This window comes from Mastomys coucha, unplaced genomic scaffold (genome assembly GCF_008632895.1).
Source record: "Mastomys coucha isolate ucsf_1 unplaced genomic scaffold, UCSF_Mcou_1 pScaffold22, whole genome shotgun sequence".
In the NCBI taxonomy this organism is placed as follows: Eukaryota; Metazoa; Chordata; class Mammalia; order Rodentia; family Muridae; genus Mastomys; species Mastomys coucha.
In genome coordinates this window covers 101,248,456-101,253,878 of record NW_022196905.1, presented here as the reverse complement: position 1 = coordinate 101,253,878, position 5,423 = coordinate 101,248,456, and positions in this window count along the sequence as shown.

The following is a 5,423-nucleotide window of genomic DNA, read 5'->3' as shown; positions in this document are numbered from 1 at the left end:
AACAAGAGAGAGAGAGAGAGAGAGAGAGAGAGAGAGAGAGAGAGAGAGAGAGAGAGAGAGAGAGAGAATATTGGCCTGGGAAGATCAGAGTTAATGAAACAAAAGAAGGAAGGTAGGAAATTATTACTATAGGATGTGCATGCTTAATGTCTTTGGTCTAGTAGGTCCATTAAGGAGACAACACAGAACAGAGCAGAGGAATCTTCAGGCACAACATCCCCATTTGTGTGCCTATGTATGTTTATATATGTGACAGTGACATTTGATGAGAGATGAGTAAGAGCTATGATGTGTCTAGGAACTGGATGCCTTTTGAGACACTGACTTGAGAGAGCGCATCTGAGTAGTCTGTTGTGTCAATGATTGTGGTGGTTTGAATGAGAATGGCCCTCATACGCTTGTATATTTGAATGCTTGGTCACCAGTTGGTAGAGTTATTAGGAAGGATAAGGAGGCATGGACTTGTTGGAGAAGGTGTGTTGACTGTTTTGACATTTCAAAAGCTCACCTCTTTACCAGTTATCTCTCTCTGCCTGTGCTTGTGGATAAAGTGTGTATTTCTCAGGTATTGCTCCAGTGTCATGCCTGCCTGCCTACTGCCATGTTCCACTATGATGATCATGGCTTCTAATCATCTGGAGCCATAAGCCCTCAAATTGAATGATTTCTTTTATAAATTGCCTTTATAAATTTTATATGTTGGTCATGTTTTCTCTTCACAGCAATAGAAAAATAACTTAGACAATGATCCACAAAGAAAGGGCTACAGATTCAATAAAGTCCATATTGGGTGGCCAATAGGATGATTAGGCAAGAGCCACAATGGACAGAAGTGGAGACAGGAGAAATTCAGGGGAAGGTGCTGGTGACTGGCTGAGGCAGTCAATCAGCTGAAACCAGGGCTGACTTGCTGATGGTATGAGCTGCTCTTGATAGAAGCTGTAGTGGTTTTGGTGGGTCCTTCAGATTTTCCAGTTGCACTGCTGTGAGACAGAAAGGCCTTTGCAAATAGCTATGATCAGCTTCTACCAAGTTCCTGAGGGGAACAAGTGTCTTGCTGACTGTCCTACTTTTATTTCAGTTGTGATGAAATAGATTGATAAAAAGAAACTTAGGAGAGAAATGGCTTATTTTAGCTTACAATTCCAAGTTAGGTCTATCATTTGAGGGAAATCAAGACAGGAACTAGAGAATCTAGTCACATCGCATCCACAGTTAAGATAGAATAAATACACACACAGCCTGCTTGCTAGCTTTCTTAAGTCTTTTATAGTTCAGGGCCCAGCCTAGAGGATGGTGCTGTCCACAGTGGATTGGGTATTATGTATCAGTTAAAGTCAAGACAACCCTCCACAGACATGCTCACAGGCCAATCTAGACAATCCCTCAATTGAGATTCCCTTCTCAGATTAGTTTATGACAAGCTGTGAATTGAAATTAAATGGTACACTGATCCTGTGAAGTCTATATACTTACATCATGGCCAGGTGGGTGACACCTTGTTTTATTTAGAAGTAGCCATTTCTTCCTAAGCTTGTGTCCCTGGGTGGTATCCAATCCCTCAAGATGAGCCAGTCTGTGGTGGTTTCAATATGCTTGGCCCGGAAAGTGGCACTATTAGGAGGTATGGCCTTGTTAAAATAGGTGTGGCCTTGTTGGAGGAAGTGTGTCACTGTGGACATGGACTTTAAGAGACCCTCCTCCTAGTCATGAGAGAGCCAATCTTCTTCTAGCAGCCTTCAGATAAAGATGTAGTATTCTCAGCTCCTTCTGCACCATGCCTGCCTGGACACTGTCATGTTCCTGTTTTGATGATAATGGACTGAACCTCTGAACCTGTAAGCCAGCCCCAATTAAATGTTGTCCAAGAGTTTCCTTGGTCATCGTGTCTGTTCACAGCAGTAAAACCCTAGATAAGACATACTCATTGGGATCAGCCTCAGGTAGTTGGCATATGGACTGCAGATGAACTAGATATGGTGTTTTTTTAGTCCTGCTGCCACCATCTTACCACCAGCAGGAAATATGGTCAGTACTAGGCAACTCTCTGATGCTCTGAGCAGGATCCATATGGGTCACTTGTGCCTTGGTGGCCAGACTTTGGCTCTGAACCCACCCCAAGATGACCCCAAGGCTGTTAGCTCATTTCCTCTTTCAGAGTGAGCATGAGTCTGATGTCTGTCTCTTGGTGAGAAAATACTGCTTAGAGGTAGGTTGTTACTGTGAGGATCTGGAAGTGGATAAATTCCTACAGCTTGTTCAGCAGGAAAACGGATTATGGCTCCAGATCAGTGCAGGTTCAGCTACACACAGTCTATTTCCGAAGAGCTGTGGCCAGTGTGCCCGGGGCCTCTGTTGACCTGAGGAACATGTCTTGTCTCTAAGGTTGAAGGCTGGAAGCCTCCCTGGCTTTGAGGGCAAAGCCTGTCCTCTATACAAAACTGGTAGGTTATGTTAGAACTCAGTATATACTAATACAGGGTCTAGGTGAAGCATTAAAGAAAGGTAGCTAGAGTTTTCCTCTTCCAGGTACAGTAGCCCCAGGCCATGTTGAAGCCCAAAGGACATGTGGATGTCCATGATCTATACTGTAGCCAGGGATTGTGTTGGCATCCAAGGCCCATGCTGCTACAGAGGCCATGTAGTTGTTTGTGGTCTGTTTCACTGCCTAAGGCCACATTAGTTCCTGGTCCATGCTGCCTTCAAGGGACTTGTCTGGGTTCATGGTGGTCCTAATGTGGCTGGGGCCATGTCAATGCCCATGGTCTGTGTTACCACCTAAGGCTGCACAGATGTCCATGGTCTGTGCCAACACCTGAACTCATTTTGTTGTCTGTGGGCTGTGCTGTCACATGGGCCCATGTTGATATCCTAGGTGTGTTTGAAGCAGTGCTGACAGTTCAGTGAGGAGTCAGTTCTACCCTGCAATTGTCTGTAAGCTGTGGCATTATTACAGGAATTTATGGAAAGCCAAAAAGCATCTTCTAAATTGCCATGGCATGGGGCCCACCTTACCCTATTCCTGTACACAGATATTGCATCTGCAAAAGAATTTTTTCCACATGAGGTTCCAGAATGAAAGATGGCATATCACAACCATCCTATAGTTACAAAATGTAGAGAAAACCAAAGGGAGACAGAATAATGTTTGCTATAAGCCAAACTCATTTGAAGTTGCAACCTCTGCACAAAGCAAACTATTAACTTCCAATTTCTATTCTAGTTCTTGTGATAATATCATGTTTGGCTTAGGACCCTTTTTATTTCTAATTTTATCTATCTATCTATCTATCTACCTACCTACCTACCTATCTACTTATCAGCTATCTATTAATCTATCAGATATCAATCAATCTACTTACCAGCTATCTATGCATTCATTTACTCACTCTTCCATTCATCTATCTAGCCATCATTATCAATTCATTCACCTGTATATGAGTAAGCAGTATATATGGTTGAACAATATTGCTTCTTTATTCCCTTTGAGATATTAGATACAGCTTTGTTACTCTGACTGATAGTTAATATTTTACAGTGTGCTTTTATCAAAGTTTTTACAGTTATACTGAAGCATAATTGACAAAATCAAGCATGTATACATTTAGGTTGGTCCCCTGAGCACAACCATGTCTCTTAAACCCAGGAAAGTCTTTTGACTCTGCCTGAGTTCCTCATCTGGAACCATTGCTGGCAACTCTTAAGCTGTTACACAAGGCACTGAAGGCTTTATTTGATTCTTAGTCAATGTCTTGCCTTGTTTCATGACTAGCATTTGAAAACCATGCTTGCTGTCCTCTGTCCAGCATTTGAGTTATTTCAAGGGCAGGGAGACCCTGCCACCTTTGCTCTTACATAGTTTTGGCAGGGGTCCTTCCCATTGCAACAATAATTGTCCTCTGATTGCTTGTGATTTCCTGCTTCAGATGAAACTACAATGAGCCTCTCTGAGCCTTTCTGTGAGGTGTACTTGAAAATCTGCAGTGATTGTCCAGCCACTGCACTCTTGCTCACCCTACAGGGTGGCTGTGTCTACTTATGTCTGCTGAGGAAGAAAGGCTCCACCTGCTCTGTCCAGTCTGGTTTTGGAAATCTAGGAGTGCAAGGAGATAATGTGGTAGACTGCAGCAGCGTTGTGATTTTAGATGAGGAAATGAACACAGGAAACACAAGAACTCGGTTTGATGTGTTCCGCAGGTAGAAGGAAAGTTCACCCCAGTTGCAGTGGTGGAAGGCTGGAGTATGTGGGAGATAGAGCCAGGACCATTTCTGAAGGAAACCAAACAGAGAAGGGTCTTTGTTCTTTGTAACATAGCATCAGTGCAAGCTCCTGCAGAGGTAGTTCAACAATGTCCTCATGACGGAAACACAGAATGGCAGGCAAATCTCTCGGGAGATGTGCCCCACTTATTCTGGATCTCACTAAGGTGTGGACAACTGGAAATACTGTCTACCCTTGACATGGCTTCCTTGGGTTCTTTACTAGCATAAACAGAAGTCAGGTGAAATTTAGGTGGATTCCCATTAAGTGCTTCAGCTAGACTCCAAAGGAGACCCTGAAAGACACGTGAACAGTCTTTGAGGCCCTTTCAAGAGAGGTTCCTCATGCTCCTCAGGACAATTTGTCCTTCCATGTTGGCATTACTCATAAATGGTGTGACTCATTCTATTGATTTATTGCCTGGGTCTGGGGCCTAGGATAGCTTCCAAAGCTGTACAGGTCTCTGTGTCCCTGGGTTGGCAACAGCACTGGCTGGGCACAATACTTTGTTCAAATTCCACCTGTGCTCAGTGAAGCAGTGACCCCAAAGGTTGATGTCCTGGTCTCTTTTATATATAGAATTTTGTTGTGGGTTTAGAGGCAGTGCTAGGATAAACTCATGTGTCCCATGGCTCCACCTTGGGGAATGAGTGTTTAGTTAAGCAGTGTGGTAAGCATGGCTGCCTTCCAGGGAGAAGCCTGGATCAGGAGGCAGAAAGATAGTGGTCTATATGAGTTTAAGGATAACAGAGACCTTTGCCCTGAGGATCCTGATTTGCCATACTGTTGACACAGGACAGCCAATGGATAGCTATGCCTGCGTTTGCATGACTCTGGGAAACCATTCTGGTAGGAATGTTTAGGTAGGACAGCTGACTTGTCTAAGTGGAAATCTTCAAAAGGCAACCATGATCTTATCTTTGATAGGCAGGTAGCTCTTGGCAAGATGGAGCTATTGGAGCACAAGGATGGGAAGTAACAAGCCAAGGAGGTTTTGGAGGGTTCCTTGGCATATGGCCTTTGGGGACAGTCCTTTGGTGGGAAGGGTTTCTAAGTATACTCCACTAGGGCAAGAGTTATGTGACTAGACTGTAGGAAAGCCTTCTCCACAGAGAAAGATGAATATCAGTGGCAATGGTATGTCCCTCTTTTTTTTTTTTTT